This window comes from Phocoena sinus, chromosome 17, assembly GCF_008692025.1.
Source record: "Phocoena sinus isolate mPhoSin1 chromosome 17, mPhoSin1.pri, whole genome shotgun sequence".
Classification (NCBI taxonomy): domain Eukaryota; kingdom Metazoa; phylum Chordata; class Mammalia; order Artiodactyla; family Phocoenidae; genus Phocoena; species Phocoena sinus.
In genome coordinates, this window is record NC_045779.1 from 56647515 (window position 1) to 56675403 (window position 27889).

The 27889-nt window shown below is 38.3% G+C and overlaps 1 protein-coding gene across 3 annotated transcripts in view; it reads right to left on the reverse strand.

Annotated features, from left to right (window-relative positions):
• The window catches only part of TRPS1 (transcriptional repressor GATA binding 1), a 255589-nt gene extending 232554 nt beyond the window's left edge, over positions 1–23035 (reverse strand). For all 3 annotated transcript variants that reach the window (XM_032610036.1, XM_032610035.1, XM_032610034.1), the window contains exon 1: positions 22602–23035. The gene's annotated coding sequence lies outside the window, so the exon portion shown is untranslated. The remainder of the gene's footprint in view (positions 1–22601) is intronic.
• Between the last annotated feature and the right edge of the window lie 4854 nt (positions 23036–27889).

Sequence of the window (27889 nt, forward strand, 5' to 3'; positions counted from 1 at the left end):
GAAACATACTGTGATGCATGTTTATGACCGCTAAAGTAATAAATACCTCTTAAACTCCAGGAATAGTGGTTCCAACAATAAGAAAAATGTATGGTAGACTCAGTCTTTATTATTTGTGTATGAGAACCAGTCCTCCTTGTGCTGTGATTTCAGTACTTTGTTTTAAGAGGGTTATTATTCAGTTAAGAATTTTGAGGACAGAACAGGGCCTACTAATAATTGGGTTTAGTATGTGTTGACATTTTTATCATAAGATTATCATTTTCTTTGTGACGTATGACTTTTAAAAGATGTGTTGTATTAAAATCACTTCACATATTTAAGGGTCAACATTTTTTCAAACATCTTGAGTTCCATACTGTCTTATGAAATCAATTTACGATATCAACTTACATACTCTCCCTATGGAACTCAATACTAGAAGTTAATTTGTTACAAGTTAAAAAGGAGGATCTAAGTTTCCTTTTCTAAAAAAAATTTTAAAATTAACCAAGGCATCAATATAGAAATCCTATCATCTACAAGTTAAAATGGACCCCTCAGATCCAGCTATATATCAACTATTTTCTTCATGTCAGGCATACTGGAACCATCAAGGCAAAAATAAAGCAAATGGATATAAATTATATGAATCAATAAAGTTCAATCCTTACTGAATATCTCTTGCAGTAGGGAATTTAAGAGCAAGTTTACTAAAAGTACTGAGGTTTCATGATATGGCCATAATAATAGGGGCTTCCAGAAAAGGAAACAGAAAGGATATAAAAAGCATGGCCCGAAAAAGAATTAATTTAAAAATAAACTTGATAATGTAGAGAGGGATAAAACTTGATAGGGATCCATGTAGAGCAACTGTCTCCAAATTTGTAATTCAAGAAAAATATAAAGGCCTCAATTCCCAGAACACCAAAAATAAAACAGAAGCCTCTGGCACTCCAAAAAGGCTCCATGTGCTTATGAAGACTACTAAATTATAACCTGAATTGTGATTTGGTGCATATGACTTTCTTGTGTTCATTTTATTCATAGCTTTCTGACTGAGAATACAGGAGATCCAATCCCTCCATCTACTCGAGAAGGTCTGTGTAAGTACACATACTTCAAAATGAGTATGCTTAAACAGAGGTTTAAGCAGCTCCTTGAAAACTCTGTATGAGAAAGTATGTAACTGATTGAAAGGCTCATAATCGTTTTTGTTTTTTTTTTTTTTCAACTCTTGAAAAAACGAGAACTTCAGTTATCTCCACTGGCGACTGTCTCTCCATGTCAATTGCACAGGTACACTGATCACTGGTGAATCCGAAGATCTAAAGCGGAGTGAGGGTGTGAAAAACCCATCTGGGGATCGGCAGGCAGAAGCAAGTGAAATGTGAGCGTCACATCCAAGAAGGGCAGCAGAAGAAGAGGAAGCAAAGGAGAAACCCAGATAGGAGAAAGAGTTCGTGGAGAGAGGAAACCAAGTTGGGAAGTGCGGAGAAGGGCAAGGAAGCGGGAGATGCACGAGGAGGAACGCGAGCAAGGCCGGGCGGGCGGCGGGAGGCAGGCGGGCAGGACGCGGGTCCCCGTGCAGTCAGGGCGCAGGGAGGGCGATCGGGAAGCGGCGCGGCGGGGAGCTCCGCGCACCGGGAAGCGGGCGAGAAAGCCGGACGGCGAGCGCGGCTGCTTCCGTAGGACTTCCTGCGACTACACGCCCGCAGCCCGGTGGAGAGCACGCGTGGCTGCAGCGGCCCCGGGGCGCAGGGGACAGCGAGCGCCACCGACACACCCAAAGCTCGGGTCGGTCGCTGCAGCTTCAAAGGCAGGGCCCCTGACAGTAAGCAGCCTCCTTCCCAGACACCAGCGATTCACTCTGACTCGAGCTTCTTGAGAAGCCCTTGCAAGAAAATGGAATCCTATTCTTGTTACTGGTCTGCGGTTCTGATTTTTTTAGTTCTCCTTCAAAATAAGACAGTTTTACTCTTGGCTTCTAATTCTGGGACCGTACTAACCACTAAAACACACTGGGGCTTTAAAGCTCATTCATAAAATATAAATTACTTTTTTTATTAATCCAACAGAGACAAATCGTTTGATATTTAGATGACGAAAGGTTTTGTTTATTTGTATGTCTCACCCAATCCAACCTTTGCTTTTTATGTGTTTGTAACAAACAGAAGCCGAGCCAGAAAGCCACGCTGTCAAGACCCCATCTGGTGCAGGGGCAGTTACCCAGGAGTGCAAATAATTTAAGAAACACAAAGCCCAGAGGATTTCCAGGACAGCACCACAGCCCCACGTCAATCAAACAACTTCCCCCTACAAGAGTTTGCTGATCACAGCCTTTTTGCTGTAATGGAGCCAAGAAGAGGCAGTCACTTAGACTAATATAGATTTTTTTAACGGGAGATTACAGCTATCGCTATAGAAAGAATGCAAGTTGAACATGAATTATGACGAAAACCAGACTTAAAATGTCTTATATAGAAAGGCAATGGTTTTATCTCTCAGACAATAAACAAAGGTAGATTAGGGCTTAAGTAGAAAGCCGAATGGAACACTGCTGATATGACAGTCACCTAGTGTTTGAAACCCCCGGAACATACAGCATCTCAAATCCGTGCTCACCGCAGATGAGAAAGTAGAACTGACCAAGCCTGAGCGCTCCAGCTAGACTGCCTGGGTTCAAATCCTGATGCTGTGACTGCTCCCTGTTGTAGCCTAAGCAACTGATTAAACTTCCCTGAGAAATGGGGATGACAGCAGTTCCTGTCTCAGGTGGAGACTAGCCACTCCAGCAGTGCTCGACAACTGTGAACCATTATCATCGTTTGCAGGTGGCCCCTAATGGAAAACTAACCTCTTGGGATGCAGCCTTTCCCCTGCAAAAGCTAGCTCACCTGTGGCCGGTGGTGGCTCTCATTTCTTTTTTAGTGATCAGTGCTCGCCACGCACCCGCCAAATCAGTTGTTGCTTCGAGTCACTCGTTTCTATGCAAACTGTGGCCAGCCTCTGGGCAAAGTCTGCATTCCCTCTGCACCCTGATCTTCACAAGTGAAAACACTACGACCCATTTAATACTGTGCTCCCTCCCATCATTAAAGGGCAGCACACAGCTTTAGCAGACAGGAAACTCGCCCAGTGCACATGCTAGCCAGCTGGCAAACAGAGGCATCTTCAACAAAGTCCACTCCTCCTACATACAGTCTGATAAGCTCCATTTTAATGGAGCCAAAACATACATTTCCTTCCTCTATTTCTGTATTTAGCAGACACGAGAGCTGGACAGTCATGTCAGGGATTATAAAACTGCAATAAAGAGATTTCTAAACCACCAAGACTACTAGAACAGCAGGACTAAATTTCGCCTACTCACTTTCAACCAAAAGTATGCACCCCTTCAGTTGTGGAAAAGTACAGAAGATTTAAAAGCCCCTACTCATCAACTAGAATGTACTCTTTGAGGAAACGCTTTCTCCTGTCACCTAAATAGTTTGTAAATCTCAGACAGATATTACTTTTAAATCTCCAGCTATCTCCTTCAAAAAGATTTTTAAAGTTGCTGATAGACACAAGGTGACATCCTGAAAACTATGTTTGAAAGATGCAATTAGCTACGGTTTCTAGGAAGCTTTGGAATGTTTTTGTTATTAAGGAAGAAATAGACAAATACCAGTCCTACAAGTAATGAGCTGTTCTAGAAGTAAAGAAATTCATCAAATAGATCCTCTCCTTGATTTCACCTTCATGGCTCCAGGTCCATGCAGATTTGGGAATACACAATAATAGGAAGTCTTAATACTTTCCCAAAGCTGTTTAAAAGAATATTTAAGTGCTTAACAGATTCACACATGAAATCAAAGGGACTTCCCAATTCTCATATAAAAGCAAGTTTTTTAGTTTAAAAAACTACAGACAGAAGGCCAAGGGTATGGTCTTATAAAAAAAAAAAAAGCTTTGAAACGTGTTCCTTGGCTTTTAAGATGAAATTAAAGTGATTAGTAAAAATCAAGTATTCAAAGAAGTCTCAGACACTCTTATTTCACCATGAGAAACGTCTCAGCAGCTATTATTTCATTATCACTTTATTGGCCGTCTCTCAAGGAGACATGTATATTAAAAAGAGCAAAGAGGGGCTTCCCTGGTGGCGCAGTGGTTGGGAATCCGCCTGCCAATGCAGGGGACACGGGTTCGATCCCTGGTCCGGGAAGATCCCACATGCCGCGGAGCAACTGGGCCCGTGGGCCACAACTACTAGAGCCCACGCAACTGGAGCCCATGCTCCGCAACAAGAGAGGCCACTGTGATGAGAAGCCTGCGTACCACAATGAGGAGTGGCCCCCGCTCTCTGCAACTAGAGAGACCGCAAACAGCAACAAAGACCCAATGCAGCCATAAATAAATAAATAAATAAATAAATAAATAAATAAATAAATAAAAAGAGAAAAGAGGGCTTCAATATCCTCTCACTGCCATAAACCTGGACTTCCCAAAGCAGCATTACTTATGGCTCTGCTCAGCTCCTGACAAGCCCTACTCATCAATATCCTCGTTAGATCTTCTGAAGGTCTAAATCATCCTTGCCCACTTAGCATCCAAGTATCAACCACTTACAGGTAACGTTCACCATGAAGCCAATACATAAACCACAAATATCAGAACACGACATCTGGCTGACAAATATTCAACAAATGGAAGTTAAAACTATACATTCCCGACTCATGACCGTAGAGGCTAATATTGTTATCCCTCATATTTTAAGGGTACATCATTTATCAATTTGCATCTTTGATTACTTTGTGGTACCTCGACTGTAATATCAATAAAGTGCAACACGGTGGTGTGGGTCTTCATTTTTTTACGGTTCGCAAACGTATTTGGGCCTCCCTTTGCCTCGGTTTCACTGACCTCGTCACACTTGGTTCAAGGACATTAATCAGTAAAAGACAGGATTTGCAACCACAGTGCAAAATACAACATAAGTTGTAACCAGCAGTATGACACTTTAGGAACAATACATTAGGGCAGACTTCAAAAAATGTCTATCAAGTATGCAACATCAGGTAATCCTTTTCCTCTCTGAAACCTGACAATCCAATTTCACAGTTTTCTCAACCCCTAAAAGTCTTATGCTCTTCTGGCCAAAGTGTACTTCTCCTAAGTGCCAATGTAATACAACATGTTTGAGAACCCACTGTATCCAAGGCATTGTAAAAAGAACAGAAATTGGGTACGCTTTTACTCTCCTCACACTTGCAATGCCAAGTGGATTCTGGTATGGGCTATACTAAAGCCATAAATAAGTGAAAGCGCAGGGCAAGGATGTTTAAATCTAAATGAGTGGAAATGGAAAGGCTTCAGGAAGAAGAAATACAAAAGTCAACATCTGAGGAATAGGTAGAATTCCTATAGTTAAGCCTGGTTGAAAGAAAGGCATTTCAGAGAGGGGAGAACATGAAGGAAGGTAGGTTTGGCCATGTTCTGGAACTCAATACTACTTTAAGGATAGAACACATGGTATTGTAAAGATGGAACTGGTAAACTGGGAGCAGAGTTTAGGGTCACGCATGCCAAGCTAATGATGATAAGCAGTTGATAAACCCAAACTCAGAGTCAACTTGGGTCTAGAGATAAAGCACTGGAATGATTTCATTCAGATCAAAAGGTGAAAGCATATAATCCTCAAGGAAAATTGCAGCGATTAAGAGGAAAGTCAAGCACAGACCAGAACGAGTGTAGCAGGGATTCAGTGCCTCGGAGGCCAAGCCAAGAGAGATACTCAAGAGAGTGGTTGGCAGCATCCAATTCATTTAAGTGGTACAGTCGGATGGAAAGACCATTGGGCTTGGCTGCCATGAGGCCACTGGTGTCCTCAATATAGCAGTGTCCACAAATGGAGGAGTCATGGAGATGTACATGAAAAGAGCCCCAGATTCAGGCTTTCAATATTTCCCCCCTCTAAAGTGATTTCTATATATGAGTATGTTTACCTTTTATCTGAAAAAGGAGATGGGATTCCATATCTGGCTTAGAAACATTCTAATTAATAAACCTCAAAGAGCAGCATTTTGACTTTGTGCTGCCAAGTACAAGATGGAACCCATCTGGAAATAAATAAAAAGTAGCCTTTTGTTTCATTTTACCTTGTATTTTTCTAAACTGTCAAGGGAACTATCTTCATTATTTCCCGACTGTCACCTAAAATCAGTGCAGTGCTTGAACCATAACCTATCTCTCAGCTTCAGTAACCATACATTAGCTATACAATTGCAACTGAACTTTTCCTAGATTCCAAGAACTGCAATTGGATTATAATCCAAAAGAGAAGAAGATAAATGCCATTTAACTACCTTCTATAAAACATCCAGGATAGTTTTTGTTCACAAATACGTGCTGTGAGAACAAGTATAAAATGGTTTAGAGTTGTTTGAGAAGGCATTTACCAAAAGTAAGTGAATATATTCAGGGAGAATAGTTTTGATTCAGGGGGAATAAAATAAAATTAAATGTAAAATTAAATAAAGGAAAGCAAATCCCTTAATAAGTGGAAAGAAAAAATGAAATACAAAAAACTCATTGAAACCTTATCTGGATTTGATCTGTCTTAAAAGCCAACAAAAAAGTACTTTCTGATAAACAAAGCTCAGAGTAAGAACCACTTTAAATTTATTTTGATCTGCAATGCCAAGAATACAGGATAAAGTTCCACTCTCCTAAAGTCAAAGGAGAAAAATAGATAGCTGGAATATAAGGGAAAGAATCAAGTAGAAAAAATAAATTCCAAAATAACATTAAGAAAATCATTAAGAAAGACTAGGGCGAGGGCTTCCCTGGTGGTGCAGTGGTTAAGAATCCACCTGCCAATGCAGGGCACACGGGTTGAAGCCCTGGTCCGGGAAGATCCCACATGCCGTGGAGCAACTAAGCCCGTGTGCCACAACTACTGAGCCTGTGCTCTAGAGCCCACGAGCCACAACAACTGAGCCCACGTGCCACAACTACTGAGCCCGCGTGCTAAACTACTGAAGCCCATGCGCCTAGAGCCTGTGCTCCACAAGATAAGCCACCGCAATGAGAAGCCCGCACACCGCAACAAAGAGTAGCCCCCACTCGCTGCAACTAGAGAAAGCCCTGTGCAGCAACGGAGACCCAACGCAGCCAAAAATAAATAGATAAAATAAATAAATAAAAAGACAGACTAGGGCGAGACAGGCACTGATAGTGTTTCCTATGGTTCGATTAGGTATACATTGGATGCTAAACTGTCATTTACAGCCGGGGCAAAAAAAAAAAAAAGTAAAAAGAAAAACCTATATAAAGAAATAATAGCCAGAGGAAGAGAAGGGGGAAAATCCAAGATATTTATATAATAATAATGGAAGTTTTCGCCTTGCTCTGTATCGTATGCTCACTACACCAAGAAAGAGATGTTTGCTCTGTAGGATGATCAGCCTAATAGCCAAAACGGTTCCTTAATCCATTTTGGAAGAACTGCTTTTTAATGTTAAAGATCATTCCATTCCTCTCTAACTAACTGAATATGATAATCTTCCATAAGCAAACTATATCCTTTTACAGGAATAACTATCCAGCCATTTATAAAGTGTTTTCACCTGAAAGAAACATTGAAGAAACAAAACAACCATATTTAAAGGAAAAAAAAAAAAAAAAAGTCTGCCCTCTGTCTAAGAAACAGAGGAAAACCCAGACAAACAAAAGCCAAACCAACAGGTATCTTCACCTTGCAACTGAACATGAGGGTTCAAATACAGACCCTGGACCAAACCAGCCCATTTCAGCGGTGGACACACCTCCTCCTGCTTTCCAAAGCCACTTCTGAAGCTGTCTTGAGTTTGGGGATGTCTTGGGTCCAATACCCTTCTGCATGGCATTCACCACAATTCTTTAAAACAGAAATGGAAATGGTGGCATGGCGGGGGTATAAATCACAAATTTCACTGATAGGGGAGCTGCATTAACATTTTAAATTATATAATATAGCTATTAGGACTGAAAGCTAAAAAGAAACAAGAAATTTACATGAAATACCTCAGATGTCTAAAAAGACAGATTTTTTTCCCCGTTTTTCCAACGCAATAGATTAAATGATTAAAATTAGCTTGCAATAGATTAAATGATTAAAATTAGCTTAACTACAACCAATAAAGAAATGTCAATTGCATCCATATTGTACAGCGGCGTCATAGATAAAAACGGAATGTTAAAGAAATGCTAAAAAATATAGATTAAATTTATATTTTAAAACAGTTCATTTTCACTACATGTAGGTTGAAATTTATCATTCAAAAGACAGGATAAGAAAAGCATTTAAAATAAATGAGGTTCCTTCATTATTCTTTTGTTAATTTGTTTTTATAAATGCTGAGGAGTCTATGTAAAATGCCACAAATGGTTTCTCAACCACATTTTAATAACTTATTGCACATTTCAGGCCTATCTCACAGATATTGTCTGTAGTTTTCAACCTGCCAAGGGGCTTATGGGTGTTACGAGTAAAGAAAAGTCCAGTTTCTCAGTTTCTTGGAAGGTAAAAAAAATCCTTAATTCAAACGGATTGCTTTTTTTTAAACTGGTCTCAAAAATAGATAAATGTTGGAGGCATTTTAAGTTAAAAGGAGAATAATAATACCAAGTAAAATTCTTATTAATGATCATTTTATAACCAATTCTTCAGACCAACTGGATTTTATGTATATGAACCCAAAGAGGCATCTATTGCTCAGGTGTGTGAAAGAGACATTAAGCCTAGATTTTCTGCAGTAACGTTTTAACCTTCCAGGGTAACTTCTAGACTAAATATTTGATTCCCATATCTTCATAAGATATTGATAGAGAAATAATATGGAATATACCAACTGACTTATTATATGATCATCAATTCCCCAATGCATACTAAGTGATATTCTAATTCTGTTCTCCCATCCATCTACAAAAGGAAAAATAAAGATGAATGAATAGCAAATATCAGGCAGATTTCCTCAACAAATGTCAAAATTATTTAGTGTTATAGATATAAATGAGCATGGTGACCAGAGACGAATTCTAGTTCAGTCCTTTATTTAACTAGCTGTGTGATCATGGGAAATTCAGTTGTCACTTTTCTCCTTTGTAAAATAAGATGAGTCTGCTCAAGTGGATAGAGGTCATGCCCCTTCTATCACTCAAAATAAAACAGGATCCTATGGTCACTCTGAACAATACCTGAATTAAAGAAAAACAAAGAAACAAAATTTAAACTTGAGCAGCAGATACAAAACTGACCATTCAGGGCAAGTTCAGCCATTGAGGAAAGAAGTGTTTCCTTGGCCACGGTCTGCTTTACCTCAACAAAAAAGTGTGCAAAGACTCTTAAGAATAGATCCACATGTGCACATGTATGCAGGAAGCAGAACATTGTACACTCACGCACATGATGAAATGTACCCACCAGCCAAGGAAATGGGGCACAGAGCTAAGAAAATTCAGAGACTAAGCAGTTCACTCTACATCTAACCTCCAACAGGAGATGAAATTTATTCTTTTCTTAGTTTCCTTTTGTACATGGTTTTATCCATGTTACCTAAGGAACTAAAATGCACAATATTGTCAGGCTCAGTAAGTTTGCTCCAATTTTACACAATCATCTTTGGTCGAAATAAAGTTGACCAACTATTTCTACAAAAGTGTTTATGCAAATAAGCCCCATTTTCTCCTACATTAGGAAAAGAAGAAATATCGGTGGAATTTTGTCCTTCTTGATCTGTGGCTAGAGGCTTGGAATCAGATCTAAAAACACTGCCCAGGCTGTTCCATTATATTACAAATAGGTGAATTTTTAAAAAATATCTTTTCAAAATAACACATTAAACATGATCTGAAATCATCATATTAGCCTAATTCCACAACACGGTTTGATTACACCAGACCAAAAGTTCTGGCAAAATGTTCACCTGACATCACGGGAACCAAACAAGGAGGTGGTTGGTTGAAATGTCCACGTTTCTACCAGTGGAGACACCAAAATGCTGTTAAAAACACTACACTGCGAATGGAAATAATGTGCTTTCTCAGAGCCAGTCCCACTTTCAGTGAATAGCTGGGTGATGTGTTTGGGATACTAGTTTGCAATTTGGTACCTATTTATTTAGGGCTTGATGCACTTGTTCCAAATGAAAATATTTCAAAATAGTCTTTAAGATGAATGTGCAGAGCCGCTGCTTCTTTAGAGTAGCAGCCTTATTTGTTTTACACAAAACTGTAATTTAAGGATGCCAATCATTTTAAGCAAAGCAGTTTGCAAAAAAATAAAATACAGGCAAAACCAGAGGAATTTTTCTTTATACTAAAACAGTTTTAGAGTAAAATGTGTCAGGTTGAAGTATCCACTATACATGCAGTTTAATTTTAACCCTGCGCATTGAAAATATTTCACATTTTCTTACTAATTTTGGAAAATTCCGTAGGACTATCTTACACTGATTTCAAAGCTGGTTGAAATTTTTTTTCTTTTTCCTTCAATCAAATTTTTAGATACAAATTGCCTCAGACGCAAATGAGAAACAACTAAATGTCATGTTATTTTATACTGTTCATCATTTTTGCAACTAACCTCAAGAAATAAATATATGCTTTTCGAATACCACTCTTATTTAAAGTAAAAATAAAACTGCAAACGACATTAGAAAGGATTTCTCCGTAGTGACTCCTTAGAAATGACCAAAATATCTTATATCACAGGTAGGTATGGAAGGGAAGCTCAAATCACTAATCAATTTCTGATGCCTCAAAATGAGTTTCTGAAAAGATAACACACACACAAGAATAAAAAATGAATGCAAAATTAATTTGCATTTTATGGGAGATAAAAAGGGTTCTACAATAAGAAAAGTCTCAAAAGATGAAGTATTTCCTCTCCTTTCTGAAAAGCTTAAAAAAGCAAAACTCAGTATTTCAAAATCAATGGACTTAAAGCAATTCGAGAGAATTTGGAGAACATTTCTCTAAAAACCAATCCAGAACACAGGATGTCAATTTGGAAATAATGGAAGCGTACTGTGCTTTAAAATTTGAAAACTTTTTAAAGACAGAAAATCAAGTTAACATCTCAGTGATTAACTTAGGGGGTGCATAGCCAAGAACAACTTTCGGCACTTAAAACATAAAACTGTCAGTTTCCTCTGCTTGGAGACAAAACATACAAAAAGCAAATATTCACTGCTATATTTTCCTAGACATTAAAGACAGAACTAACTTTTATAAAAGGAGATCACTGGGTATTTCCACCTATTTTATACTTACGCCGTAGCTCCTAAAAATCAGTTACAAATTCCAAACCTCAGAACCATCCATAGCAGATGGCTACTAAGTGTTCGTTACTCCCCAAACCTTGATGGAAATACAATCATTTACTGAACTTCACTACAGCTCAAGGCACAAATATGATAAACAGTCTGTGCTTGATGTTATTGAATATAAGCTACCATAAACAAGTAAAACTCTTTCCTAAAGATCTCCAAGGGCTGAAAGCATGATGCTTGGCATTCTATTTCTTGCAAATCTAAAGCACATTGATGGTGAGCATAATTTAAGTACTCTCTTCCCTGAATCAAGATACGTTCATTTCAAGCATCATCCATGATCAAACGATCAAATTCATATTTATAAACTTGGAATACAGAGTTTGGTGGAAGCACTGAGTATCTAAAATTGCCTTAATTTTTTTGCCAGAAATATGTCACAGTTGGTGCTTAGAATTGTTGCAAAATTATACCACAACTTTATTTAATTTCATTGGATGCATTTCCTCATAGAAATGGAATGGCAAAGGGCTGCTCAAGAGCAAACAATAAAATCAAATTATTATTTTACAGTATAGAAGTTCTTCTTCTCGTGCCTCTCTCCCTAAAAATATAAATATTATAAAGAAATGGAAGGAAAAATCCTAGAGCTGGCACATTTTTCCACTGAAAGGAGAAATCCTCACTCCTCCAAAACCTGAAATATTAGATCCCAAAGAGGAAAAAAAAAAAGGTAATAAAGCATGGCAGAATAATCCAGAGGACGCATGCTTGCTCTCAGCATAATTTTCTTTAGCATCCTGAGATGAACACCATCACGCTGCCCATGATCTCTGCTTACTCCTCTGAAAACCATCCAGAGGATTTTCAAAAAGGAGAAATTCTAGTTGTGCTTTCAAATGCCAAATTAACTTACAGGGCTTCCACTCCTGAAGGGAAACAGCACAGTAGCACACCAGAAGCTAGAGGATGCTTTTTGTCACGCAAAGCCAGAACTGATGAGTGGGACCCCAGTGGGGTTTATCTAAAATTCCCAAGTACCACAGGCAAAGAGGTCAGAGTTTTCCATGTCAAAAATATATAAGTAAGTAAAGCCATACACAGCAACAGTTCCTTATGTTATAATGGATTGTGCAGTATCCAAATCCCTCTTCTGTTCAGATATACATACATAAATCTTTTTAACTAGGAACCGAAAATGGGAAAAACAAAAAGGAGGGAAATCTGCTTATGCTAATATCTACCCCCCTATTTTCCATTTCTAATCATCACTGGTCTCACTTTTTAATTTTTATCACTGCCAATGGAATTATTCAGGGAGTGAGGCAAGCATGTATACACATAATTAAATGTTAACAATGATACACTGAACTATCCTGGGAGTAAAAAGTACAAGACAGGTGTGTACAGAGTATACACAAATATGGGGAATGCTAAAGAGTTGAATGTTTTGACAAAGTGAACATGCAAGATCATACACAAACATTTACACATAAAATGTGTACTTTATGATTTTTACTACTAGCCTGAAATCTTGAGTGACAGCTTTCTTATTTAAAGCTTATCAAAGTACAAAGGAAAAGTAAAATGTAAATAATGAGGACACTCTTTCAACAACATAAATTGTCTTAAGAAGGAGACATTTAAAAGTAGAATAAACAGTGATGGGACAGAGAGCAAAATAAAGAGTTTATTGTAATTGAGGTTTAGATGACAGCGGGCTTCTTAAAGTAATTTACCACATCTTGCATCCAATGAATGTAATGCAAATTCATTCTAAATACAAAAGAGAAACATCTCCTTACTATCTGCTTGTAAATTACAGGAAAAATGAGGTTTCATATTACTCATTACTTAAATGTGTTACTGCTTACACTGGCCACTTGTACCTAAAGTTAGCTTCTAAAAGGTACCTAAGTTGGCAAACCTGAGGAGTAAAATTTGCAATAATCTTTAAAAAAATACTTCCAAAAATAAGTTAAAGACAGTATTAAACATAATCGTTTGTGTTTTTTCAATTTATAATTTAATCAATTTATTAACATAAAAATTTAGCAGCCAAATACAGAAAAATACATGATTTTAAACAATCTCAAAGATGTATCTATAAATAACTGGTGAAGAGCTATTAATTATTTAACAATCAGACTAATACGTATTGAGAAAATTTAATAACATGGGCCTTGATTAAAAGTCATATATATATATATATATATATATATATATATATGACCAGTCTTAACTTCCATCAGTTGAATGGTATTTTAAAAAATTAAAACGAGCTAGATTCTCTTCTCAAAAATATTTAATGGTATCAAAAAGTAAAGCAGAAACAAATGCCAAAATCTCTTTTAAGAACTTTTATATGTTCAGAGCTACTTAATAGTATTGAAAGAAAAAACAGGCTGATGTATTTCTTTCTACATCTTTCAGAGCTAAAGATGTGTGAATACTGACATCACAAAGAAGTCACAAGTAGAAGTTGGTTTTAATTTGTTTTGCCACTCTCACTCTCATTTCAGAACCAAAATTCTAATTAAATTAATCCTCAGATAGGTGTTGGGATGCATTAAGTAATTAAAATGGATATTACAAAGACTAAAGTCATTTCAAAAAAAATATGTACTATGTTAAAATTCCACTCGGTGCCTGTAATGCGAAAACATTCTATATGAGTGAAAATACAGACATGGGCATGTACATGTACATAGTTCATATGAAGCCACTAATTCATATGCTACACTTGTGCATAGCTCAGAGAAAACAATAAAGCTAAAATAGATTAGTAATGCTTGATCCCTTTACACATGAAGTGTATCATGTAATAGAGAAATTAGATTCCACAAACTAACGTCTGCCGTATAGATTTACACTATTTATAGCTGTATCTGATCTCAGATATAATACATGCGTCTATAAGGCGAAACAGAAATACTGATTCACAAGGATTCACTGAAAGTCATATTGTAGAATCTACGCAAGAAACACATGTTATAGTAAAAAATGTTTGATTTGTAAGTTTCATAAATTCTGTCCAAATTCTACAAGTGAAAAAAAATTTTGAGGCAAAAATCTTTTTTCCTCTCCTTTTTCTACAGCTAAAATACATTTAATGTCTAAATGGCAGTTCTGGTATATCTATCATCCTCTACTGGGTTCATTCTTCGTTACTCTAATAATTTAATAATGTAATATTAATGTTTTTAAAGCTTGGGACATATACATTAGGTAATATGAATATGTTTATTATTCTTTATCATACCATACTACTCACTATCATGGATACAAATAATTAACAGATAAAGAAATTATAAATGCAAAAAAGAGAAACGTGCTCCCATTAAATAAAGGAAAAAAGAATCAGAAAATAAACTATGGGCACTTGTATATTTCCCTCTAACACTGTCTATAATAGAAGGCTTAAATAGCTGACAGTGAGCCACTTGTTTATTCATGTTAAATAAACTGAATATATAAGTTAACTTCTGACTTAATTATAAGTATTTAGAACATTTTCCAGAACGTATTTTGACCGTCAATTACCTAGATACCAAAGTTGTTGTATTGTGTTGCTTGATGAAATAGGACATACAGCAACCCTCAAACCAGTATTACAAGCCTGGCAAATAGCATCCCATTTGGGTGACGCACAGAATCCATCACCCTAGGGATAAACGCATTGGATCATAGTACAAAGTCTTTACATGTTCCATATTATTTCTACATAACGTTTTAAGATGATAGAATCGTAAACTATAAAGTGTTATCCATTAAAAAGATATATTCAGAAACAGACAGCACTGTCACTTAACTGCTCCTCTCAACAGAAATTTGGGATTTAAAAAAAATTATCTGCAGAAGCATTTCTCAGAATACACCGCAAGGCGGCATTTTGATGTACAGTTTTTTTGTCATTTCTTAAATTTCTTAGTAAATTCAGCGTAGGTATAAGTATTATGATCATGATGGCTTCATTATGTTTAAACTCCAAACGCATTTCAAACTTTGAGACTTTATAAAGTAGGTCATGTAGCTCCTTAAAAGATTTATGTTTTAAAGCGTAGAATTAATTGTTTAGCAAAGTGGATTCCACCATCAAGGTGTATCTACGTATTGTCCATCTACAAATACTACATACATAACACATACCTGCAATAGCGCTGCACACATATCAGCAGTAATTTAAACATACCGTGGATACATCAACCATTTGCAAGCATTCACAATGCTAGATTTCCTCTCATACTACAGACATCCTACTACTAGTTACCAGAATATCACACAAATCAAAATACATTACCTTTGTTCAAACAATACTGCAGTTCATTATATAACAGAAAGGGTCATCCTTAATTGCTCAGGAACCAAGATAGTGGTGGATTCTTGGAGCAGAAGTGGTGCGGAATGGCTTGAGGCAAAACCGAAACATATTGTTTAAGTAAACCTTAAGGGGAGGGGATCCTATGCGCAGTTGATGGTTTTTTTTTTTTTTTTTTTTTTTTGGTATCATCTTCCACAAAGCCTCTCCAACCCCGCCCCACCACTGAACAGTAAACAAACTACTGATATTAAAGGACTGCGGCTCTGAACACCTCTCTCTTCCTTTTTTTTCTCTTCTCACCAAACTTTATTACTGTTCCCTCAGTTTTGCAGTAATAAACCAATATTCATTCAATAAAAACATAGTGACGGAGAGACCCATCACCTGAAATTCCTGTTTGAAAACTTTGTAAAAAATAAATCAAGACTCAGTCTAAGATACTCTCTCTATGCTGATGCAAACAAGTTATAGCTTAAGTTCCTACAGTTTTTCCTGACACATCCTTATGTAAAGGAGTGGTTAGCAGAGAAAAAATGCCTCTGATTTGAACTGAAATCTGTAGTTCTCACAAGAAAAAATGAGAAAAACGTAAGGTAAATCAAAACCATCAAATTTCCACGCAGGGAACTCTTCTACTTCCCTGAATATACGGAAAGCTTTTCATGATAATTACTAATGCCTTAAAAGACATTTTAAGGTATCTGTATGATACCTAATTTTCAGTATATATTATTTCTAAAACACAGTCTGTGTAAAAGGAAAACAGAACAAAAACAAAAACCCTCAGAACAAATTTGGTGTTAAACGCAAAGTCCAAGACAAGTAACTGTAAGATTTAAACCAAGACAAGTAACCATAAGATTTAAACCTTCCGAACAATTCCTACCAGAAATGTCGATAGTCAGTTCTGGCCCACCAAATGGGGCACAGGGCCCCATTTCTGGGTGGAACGTCTTTCTCCAAGGACGGAAAAACTGGCACAAATCTTTCTGCTCTCTGAAAAGATTTTCCTACTTGCCAGCTTCTGAAGTTGCCCTGATGTCAACCAACATCACCAAGTTATCTCTTAACCGGAGAAAGTTCTGTTTGCCTATACAAGACCAGGAAGAGAGAAAATGACTATTAAAAAAAAAAAAAAAATGAAACTAAAAACACTGTGTGATAATAGGGTTAAAAACTATCATCTAAATTTGTGAGCAAAAAGGGCGGCCCATAGAAACAAAATGACCCTTAAAATTAACGCTTTCGATCTAAAAATATATTTTTGTAGAGTTTCATCTATTTTCCTTCCTCTGCACATAAAAATGATGAATGTCACAATTAAACTTCCACATTTCAGACTCTTGCTAACAGGTGTAGCGTTCTTTATATAAACGTATTCATTGACCTGTCGCCATTGATAATCTTAATTAATTCATGTCAAATGAAACAAAAACAAATGGTTTTTTTTCCCCAAATAAGAAAGAAATAACCCAACACAAATACCCACTCTCCCCAAAACCCAAAAACTGTTTAAGTTACGGTAACCTGAAATGCACCAGCCATCACAGAGAGCAATTGGAGAAATCCAGCAGGGCTCAGCAGGAAAGATTTTTAATAACAGATTGAAAAACAGAATAAAAATAACTGCATCAACAGAGCCTTTCTTCCTCAGGCCACAAGCCCGTTCTTACTTGAACTTTTTTTTTTTTTTTTTTAAATGGCATTTTGGCCACTAAAACCAATCCAGAACATTATTAAAAGTTAAAAGCTACCAATTACTTCTGTCTGTTCTTTTAAAGAAAAGTTTGGCATTACGTCAGTTGGTTTAAAGAAAACAAGAAAGAGAGAGAGAAAGAGTAAGAGAGAAAGTTTCCTGCTTGTATAAACTAAACCACCAGGGAAGGTGTCTAGCCACTTGTAAAGTATTTACTGCAGGTTTTTAAAGAGCTAGAAACATTTTAAAAATTAAAAGTTTTCTTTCTTATTTTTAATGAAACATATTTAGGAATAAAAAGCATATCCCTCATGTCTTTCTTTGGGGTGTTTTGATGTTTATTTGTATTCCGATCATAACTTTGAATCAGAAAATGATTTCCACTGATGCTTCAAATGTGAAGTACATAGATAATTTCATCTTCATTTTGCTGCCTGGATTTGTGCTGTTCGGAAAAGAAAAAAGTTCAACGACAAAAAGTAGACATTGCTACCATAACAGCTACTACAGCTGCAGTGACCAGCCAGGCTTCTTCATCTAACTCACTCTTAACAATTTAGATCATTTTCATCCATAGATCCTTCTGCAAATGCAGCAAAGGGGTTTCCGTAAACCCAAAGCTCTCTTTCTAACCTAAACCAAGTTCTACATTATTATACCCATCAGAGAACCAAATCAAAGGCCAACGAATTTGGTTCCCAGGGATCTGAGAACCACTGAGTGATAGGCCATATATAATTAATAGAATATCCTATACAAATAAACAACCGGCTTAAGACCCACTTACACCTGAGGATAAATTTTTAAAAGTGGTTATTCCCTCCCTCCGCAAAAGTGTTTGCTACTGAACAGTGTATAAAATACCACTTGGTATTTTAACATATTTACTTTAATCTACTGATTAAAGCTTTTAGGAGGTAAATAATTTTGATAATTATAAAAAACTGTTCTCAATTGTTTCAACATAAAGAACTTCAAAGTGCGTTAGTATTCTCTATCCATGATGATTACAAGTGCCTTGAGAGAATCAGACTAAATTTCTACTTGACAAAAGCTGTAAGAGTTGCTTCGTATTTTATCTAAGAGGGACCCTACAATTCCATAAATCATAACTAGAATAGTAACAAAGAATTCACTTCTTTCTGTATGGTGGTATCAAAAGATGAATATAGAATATGTCTATCTATGTTATCACATAGATAGACAATCAAAGTAAAACCAAGTCTAGACATGCTGTCATTAATTTCCCCAAATTTCAATCAGCAATAATTAAGGAAGCTAAATGAGTAAACAAGACTCATAATTAGTTATCAAGGCTATTAGTACTTATAACCAGCAAAAGAGGGGAAGAGAAAGAACCCTCTGTTACCTGAAAGCTTGACCAAGGATGAACAACAGAAAGCAAGTCCATAAAACTTGCCTGTTTTTATCAAATTGATTGTAACTTGTGAGCTGCAGTATTTGAGACAAAACTGTCTGAGTTTATAGTTTTCTATGCCTGCCAAAAACAGATGCAGACTACCACACTAGCTGTCCTGCGGAAACTAAATTAAGCAAAGGCAAATACCAAGTGGAAAGTTGTCAGCCTGTTGAATGAATGGCTGCATTTTACACACCACAGAATATCTTAATAAGAATATGTTTTAATGTGCACCAGTCATTTTACTTTAAATGCATCACTTTCTACAAAAATAATAATTTTCCCTTTAAATCAATTATAAACACCTGCCCCTAACTTTCTTAAAGTCTGTTTTGTTTTATACACAATAGTATAGTGTTGTTACATTATTGTTTGCTATCAAAAGGGGTATTGAAGGAAAAAAAATTTTACATACATGTATTATAAAAAAAATTTAAAGGCCTGTGCAATATCTGTGCTCATTTCAAATTCAAAATAAAGTTCTAGCTCAAAAACAATTTGCTGCAAGCCCTTTGAAAACTTTCAGTAATGTTTATTTACTTCAACAAAGAAGGTAAGACAAGAGTTTATTAAAACTTATCACCCTCTGTATTTAGTACAAATGTGCAGGTCGTTAATTGCAAACCATAGTCTGTATTTCTTCTCTCTCGCGCGCTCGCTCTCTCGCTCTCTGTCTCTCTCTCTCCCTCCCTCCCCACAAGACACAGACACACACACACACACACATCAAAAATAATAACAACAATAATAATAGAAACATCACTGAAATACTAGAATCTTAAAAAGCAGCTTTTCCACAGATGAATTCATTTCCCTGCTTTGAAGCTTTTCCTTATGAATGAAGATTTCCTTGTGTGTGTTAGTGAGACCTACCCTGTGGAAATCAGAGGAAACTCAGGAGTGGTATGTGACTTAAAAGAAAAGTAAAAATAATACTGAAAATATGGTAGGGCCATGTGTAACTCACTTATGACTAGCACACATACGGATTCTAACCTATTTTTAAGCAAGTATGTAGAAGATTTTATAAAATCCTGTAAAATCCTACTCTTTAAAATGCTGAGCTCTAAAACCAAGTCAGACTTCCCAGCTACTTATGACACTTTTCTCCTTTTAATGTTACCTTTAAGAGACAAAGGACAAAATCTAAAAAGCAGCAAAGACCCTTGCAGCATCTAAAATTCAAGAGTGACTAACTTTTTTGTGAGGAACTTGCTGTGTTCCACCATTTATTTGGAGAGGGTCCGACTTTGTTACTATGAGTGGAAAAGTATTCTACACACACATATCCTAACATATAACATATATCAGGAAGCCATAAACGTCAACTCGCCGATTGTAAATAATACTTTGCCAACAGTATTAATGAAGCTAGGGAATGCCTCTCATTTAGAGAAATCAAGTCATAATGTTGGCACTAAAACTCTGTTTCCCTCTTAGGAGTTTTATTTTCACATTACTAATATCCAGAAATAATTGTCAAACTTTAGCACGTTGGTGGCCCTGTATATTTAACTGAATCTAGAGATGTTTCCATCCAAGGGTCTAGCTTAAAAAGAAAGTTATGAAATCTGAGGACAGAGAAGCTCTAAGAACGAGATGTTTGACTTGTTAAGATTAAGCACGTCATTAATAAACTTTCACTTAAAGGTAAAAAAAAAAAAAAAAATCCTCAAAATGTTGGTATCGTTTCCAGACTGTCCTGTCAGCATCACAACTTACAGGAAACGATTCATCTTCCCATACAAACCCTGTATTTATTCACAACCCTGGCATACTTGGGGAAAGAGAAAAAGCCCACACCGTTTTAGAGCTAGTCTGCTTTTATACATTAACTGGTGGAATATCTGAGAAAGTGGCCTAAGCAAATGAGTAGCATGTAAGAAACTTTACAACAGTGAGCTCAGAAACTTTCATTCTCATTTTGTCCACATCAAGAACTGGCCGCCCGCATGACTTTCCTTTGCTGCCCCTTGCATTTTTAGCTCTGGCAGACTTTTCTAAATGATCAACTTTTCCTAAAACCGGCAGGAAAAGTAACACAATGCCAGCAAGATCCATAGGTTTTAACTTAAGAGCAGGAGAACTCGAAAGAGGTGGCTGGAAGCTTCCTATTTTATTTTTGCTTTGAACAATCAAATTTTTAAGCCAACAACCAGGCCTAGAGTAAGCATTTCTTGGTAATTTTGTCTCAGGCCCTATCTGTATTTTCCCTTTGTACTTGCTGTGCTCTCAGACCCTTTCCTGTTCACCTGGTGCGTTTACAAAAGTTCAATGAATCTATGAAAGTTCAATGAATCGGCCTAGCTGGATTTAACTTCTCCGCTAAGCTTCTCACTTCACTTACCTCACTTAAAACTCTAGCTGTGATTTTCCAAAATAGGATAAGGATGAATATGCTACCATAATTTTGATTCATCATTAAGATCCATCGCTCTTACTCACTTTCATAGTATCAATTCTGAGGCCTAAAACGATATGAGGAAGTAAAGCAAGACCTAAAATTTAAGACGTCCAAGATTCCCTCAGAAACCCACCAGTCCCTCTCCCCCGCTAACTTAAATTGCTTTAGAGTCTTAGGGCCATAAAACAGTTACTGACTTCCCTGGGGAAAAGGGGAAACACCACCATCTCACACAGGTACTGACAAAAAAGCTTTCCCAGCCACAAAAACAGCTTTGCACTTCAAAGGGCTCCCACCTCCGCCTCACCCTCAAATTATTCATGGGGTCCTATAATCCTGGAGTTATTTGAAGGGACAGCGGTGTTTGCCTTGGCCTTTCAAAGATGCGTTTCTCTAGAACCCAAACAGGAACTAGACAGAAGGCGAAGCGCCCGTCCGCCTGGATGTCCCACCGCTGTCAGGCATTTAATCACCGGCCAGTGTCCGCTGACCCGCGACACAGGGCGCATCATCCTCACCGCAGAGGAAGTCTGCCCCCTCCTCAGCCCCTACGGAAGCGCCCTGGCTGCAAGGCCTGCCACATGGCACGGGCAGGGCACAGACCCCTCGGTCAAGCTGCCCTGAGCCGCGCAGAGGCGGGTGCATCGGGGGATGCGACACCCTCCATCTACAGCCCAGCTGGGCCTTTAAGGGAAAAAAGTTTGAAGCCTGGCTTTACAAACTCTTCAAAGCCAACGCCAGTCCTGTACTGTTTTCCCACTTTGGGGACCACACGAAGGCCCCTCTCTGTGACCCTCCCAACCCTCCCGAGTTCGCCCAACTTACTACTCTGCATGCTGGTGCCTAGTCTGCTCCCCGCTTGTCAGGAGCCCCAGAAAACTGGCGGCGGCGGCGGCGGCCCCTCGGGTCCTACCACCCCCAGCTCCTCCGCTGCGCCCGGTAGGAGAGAATTAAAATCAGCCAGAAAGAGACAGCGAGGGGGAGTGAGGCTGCGAGGGGGAGGGGGCACCGGACTGAAACTTCTTTTTTTGGCAAATGGGGATTTGTTTTTCCTCCTCCCCGGCGGCTGAACTTGACCCTCCTGACTCCAAGGGCTACTGCAGTTTGAAGTCGTTCGTTTCTAAGACTCAGATGCCTTCGACCCACCAAAAGTAAGGGAGGAAGGGGGCAAAAGAGAGCAGAAAGGAAGAAAGAAAGAAAGAAATCACACGCGCAAAAAAGGAAGAAAGAGAATGCATGTGAAACCCGAGAAGCCTGCGCTTGGCTTTCTGCACACTCTCCCTCTGCTTTTTTTTTTTTTTTTTTTTTCAAAGAAAGTCACTTTTAATTCCCAGGGCTCCCCGCTTGCGATCGCCCACATTTTGCGCACACACGAGCGGGCGCAGCACTCGCGTCGCGGCTCCCCGGGCCTGGCAGAGGGGCTCCCGCGCCCCCCGAACCCCCCGCGGCCCCCGGCCCCGCGGCCCGCCCGGGCCTCCCCTCCTTACCTGTTGATTAATCGTCAAGAACACCCTCGGCAGCCCGAAAGATGGTGGCGCGGCGGCCAGAGCCATGAACCGTCTTCTGTTGTTTGCAGAGTTGATCTTGGATTATTGGGGGGGGGGGGGGAGAAAAAGGTCTTTCCTGCCTCCCCCCCTTTCCCTTCCCTCCCCCCCCCTTATAAAAAAAGAGAGAAAGAGCGAGAGAAAGAGAAAGGAAATAGAGCAAGGATGTGCCGGGTGCCGGGTGGGAGAGGGGAGGGGGGGGTGTTGTTTTTTGTTTAAAAAAAAAAAATTAGGAAGGCGAGAGAGCGATCGAGAGGACGCGGGGTCTGGAGAAAGGAGCAGCACCAAAAAAGAGGACGCTTAAGATTGCAGTGAGATCGGGTCTTTATCAGAAATGTTATCGCTTGTCAGGACCTCAGTCTCCGCGCATTACGTCAGTTTCAAGACACCAACACTATTAATATCAAAGGAGCCTTCGCGGAGGAAAGCGCCACCCCAGACCGAGCTCCCTTAAAGAGACAGCGCGCGTCCCCGCGCCGCCGCCGCCGCCGCCGCCCCGCCCGGCTCCGAGCACCCGCCGCCGCCGCCCGCCCGGACCGGCCCCGGCCGCGGCCAGCCGGCTGCGCGAGAACTTCGCCCGAGTCGGAGCGAGGCGAATGAGAGCTGCGCGGTGCAGGGACCAGGCTACCTTCCCGCCCCGCCTCTCCCCTCTCCTCCTCCCCCACCCCCCATGTGGGAACGCGCGAGCTGGACAGGGAGGAAAAATCCGCAAGCTTTAGAAATAATGTGATAAAGACAGGGACCTACCTTGGGGAGTGGCGCGGGGTTGGGGGGGAAGGTGGGGGCCAGTGCGCGGCGGCCCAACCGACGGTCCCCAAACACTCGGAGATGCTCTCCTGAACAATCAAAAGAACTCTAAAAGTGTTTACCTTTTCAGTTGCTACTTTCTCTTCTCGCTCCCAATTAAACGACGCAGGTGTGTGTGTGTGTGTGTGTGTGTGTGTGTGTGTGTGTGTGTGTGTGTCCCTTCCCCCTTCTTCTAGGACGTGAAAGTCTTTGGACACCTAGTCGGTGGTCAGGGTTTCCCTTGCGTTTGATGGCAAGTGGGCTGGAGGGGAACAACTTGAACTCTATCCTGAGTTGGAGAAGTGAGGACTGAGGTTGCTATGGTTTTCTGAGCTGGAGAGAAGCTAGCAAGCTCAATGGGTGCTTAAAGGGGGTACTACAAAATAGATAAAATGGGAACATTATTCAAATGCGGCAAGATTAATACCTGCTGCTCTTTGGGGTTTTAGTAGCAGATAAGAAATTCTGACTTAAGCATGACATTCTTTTTACCAATTCACATCTTCAGATACTCTCATTGTTAAATAAAATTCTCTCGACATGAAGTTACTGAATTGAGAGAGGTTTTTTTTTTCTTTAACTTCTGAAGATCAACAATACATAAAAGAGGACCAAGACAGTATTTGAAGTATGGTAGGTGTTAAAAACTAAGTAAACATTTCTTGGGCATTTGGACTTCATTTTCTTCAGTGGGGTGACTTTAAGTGGCATGTTTTTTCTCTAGTGAAAGTCAGTTTAAACTCATTTTGTGCTAAAAGGAAAAACATCCTTCTCCAAACTATAAAATGATTAAAATTAGAGTTTTAGAGAGGTACGAATCATGAATCTGTGAGTTGAAGATGAAGTAATTTCCTCTAAAATATTTTCACTAAATGATTCTTGCATCTTTTCAGAGAAAAGATGAGTATATTTTTGAAACATACTATTGTCAGAAGTGAAAAAGCCAATCATTAAAAAAAAAAGTATATGTTCTTTAGACCTTTACTGCTTTTTCTGTAAGGTCTTCATTCCTGCTTAATACATCTAGTCAGGCAGACATGTGATTCCTTTTGTACCACTTTTGTTCCAGAATTTTAGTATCCTGTCCCATACACTCTTTAGGAGTAGCAGAAAGAAAATAGTACTTTTGCAGTAGAGAAATTAGGTAAAAGAGTAGTCAAAATAGTTTTACAATGAGGCAAACAATATATTCCCTAGAGGAGTGAGAAGACAACGAACCTCATATGCATGCAGTTGTTCATATGTTATCATCAATTTAAGTGGATTTGGGAAGAGAGTTAGATTTACATATAGTCCTGCTTGCAGAGAAAATTAATATCAAAATCTTCAGTAAACTCATGGTCAGCCACTAATGACCACCTGCGTATTTCCACACCAGAGTCATTTAATACTGTCCACCACCAATTTCCACTGTAAAAAGTACTCATATATTAAATATAGAACTTTATTTTCTTTTTTAAGCCATAAATTAGCTTACCAACTTTTATGGAAATATGCACGGCACAGTGAGAAGCATTTTCATTCAGGAAAAAAAAAGGATCTGAGTGAAACATTCTTTAGCCATGACTAACTAAAAATACTAGATCAAATAAATTTTGAAATCTGTATCTGAATAGTAAAACCATTTGTGTATTTAAAGGGTTAATACCACCTAAAACTGCTGAAGCTGGTATGTAACTGATAAAAACTGAGGCTATAGCATCTTAGCAGCAAAGTTAAATAGTACAATCTATCACAAGGATTCGTCCCCTAATCTCCATCTGCTCGCCAAGATTTAAATGATATTTTAAAAAGGGAAGTGATCTTTTCCTCTCTGTCACCCTCAAGTCTATGGCAATCGTCAAGAGTTTAAATTTACTCACATGAAGCAATCATTGATTAACTTGGTTCAAAAAAACAAAATTACACGCTTTTGCGAGCACAAAACCCTTGAGATGGCTGGTGTTTTTCCACCTGTAATAATAAAAAATTTCACCATCAAGTGTACACCAAATTATATATTGTATAAAAAAATTAAAGCCAAAGGTCTGAGGGTGAATTATGTCCTGTAATTGAAAAGATAAAGTTACACTTCAGGTACTAAGCCAACAAATTCATGGTCAGTTAAAAATGTAATGAATGAAGTTTCACGGACTCAATTTTGCTGAAGTTTGCCTGAGAAATGAAGAATCTCTTCATGTTCCTTTTAGTATTTTGAGTCGGAATATACAGCAGATCAAAATGCTGTCTGTATCAATCCATTTACATTAACCACAAAAGATCTGTGGAGAACTTAATAGAAGCACAGATATTTTTTGTAAACTTTTTCAAGCAAATTATGTATTTATTTATGAAATAATTTATGAAGAAAAATTTTACCTCATGGTTTAGATATATTACATATGCTCTTGATTGACACAATATGTTTAAGCTCAAAGGCCCTCATGGCATTAGCATTTTTTAATTCTAGTAGGAATATTTCAAAACAACCAGCTAATACATGAGGTCATAATTGTTTGACAGTTGTTTTTAATATATAAAATAAGCTATGTATATTGTTTTCCTTCAAATGTTTGTTGATTTGTTTTTATAGTCCTGACATTTGCATGGCACAAACTGAATTAGGGGAAATATTAAAGATTTATTTACATTTATTATCTTCTGCTGTCAAACATATGCAAAGCTCTTAAAACCATTCTATTCTTTCGCTTTTATTTGCAATGCATTTCTGAACAATGGAGCCTGGATGTTAAAATGACAACCTGCCTTTTTGTAGGATACATCAGAAAATAAAGAAAAAATTAAGAGAAAATTTAAAAAGCAAATAAAAGGAATAACTTCCAACTGAAATAACTTCTTTATAATCTTCCTTAATTCTCTGAATTCTGGAATTTTCTCTGATGGCTGGACCACTGATGAAACAATTCCTTGCGCTGTATTAATGCTTATTTATTTCTCAAAATTATGTAATATAATTTTTTCTGTTTTATTATTGTAAACATTCTTTTCCCCCCCTTTTCTTGTAGTTTATTCAGCAGAGATACAAGGACGGATTAGTAGTTAAGCACAAGCATACGTGTTTTACATTTCAACCTTTTAGCACATAACTTACTTACAGCTCCAGTGCCTGTAATCACAATGATTTTACCTGATGGAACACGTGTTTCAGAAATGTAATCCAACTGTTTACTCTAACGCATCATAAATTGCAATTCTTTTCAGAAACCTCAAAGATTGACAGCCCCTGTCCTAAATGCCAACTGCTTCAACACATACTAACAAGAAAATATTTATGTATTATCTGCTCTCAAGACCGTACTATATCACAGGAAATGGAAGACCATTTGGCCTTCCAGCATATCAAAAGAAATTATTGAAGCAGGCTGCCCTACTTCAGAGTCAGACAAGCAACAGAGTGTGTATCAAAGATGAACTTCCCTGAGTCCCTTTCTTCTTGCAATCACACACCATTCAACCTTTCAGAAAAAACACTCTTCTGCAAAATGATGATCATTTTGCAAACTACCTATTCCCGAACACCTTTGGGTGAATTTATTAAAGATAAATTCAGCTTTAAATAGCCTGTATCTTGTTTTCAAATTCACACTTAACACTTGCCAATCCTCCCCCTGCAATATCAGGCAACTAACTGCTTAGTTAAACAGATGGGCCTTGCAGCCCACCCTAAAAGCCAACAAACATGGGCTTTATTTAATTAAAAGAGGAAACAAACTTCTGAGGTGTAGACACACACACACACACACACACACACAGCACGCATGCATACACATGAACATACACACAGAATCCCTGCCTGGGTGCCTGAGAATAATAATAACAATTCTTGCTTTTTCATTAGGTTTTATGAATGTCCAACTATATACTATCCATTGGAGTGAAAGTAGATTTATATAGGCTAGCTCAGCACTGTGTATCCAAGCCATTGCGAGAGATAGCTGGACTCACTTCCCTTGTCTCACATCAGCGAGAGCGTTTACATCTGAATTAACCCAGATGCACCATCTGACCCTGAAAAGTAGGTGTTTTCCAATTTTCTCCATATTTCTAACTTCTGCTCTGGGATCTTCTGCCATGATACTTTCTCATCCCAACCACTCTTCCAATTTTGTGCAATGAACCCTCAGTTGTATATAAACAAGCCCAGGGCTTCTCTGGTGGCGCAAGTGGCTGAGAGTCCGCCTGCCCATGCAGGGGATATTGGTTCGTGTCCCGGTCCGGGCCCATCTGGAGCCTGTGCTCTGCAATGGGAGAGGCCACAACAGTTAGAGGCCCGCATACCGCAACAAAAATATAAACAAGCCCAACACCCAATTCTGCCTTAATTTCAGACTGAAATATTCCACTGGAAATTCAAACTTGTGAATCTGAATGGTGTGATACATATTGAATATCATAATTTAGGAAGAGGAGCCTGTAAAGACAGACAACATGGAAGGAGGAAGGAA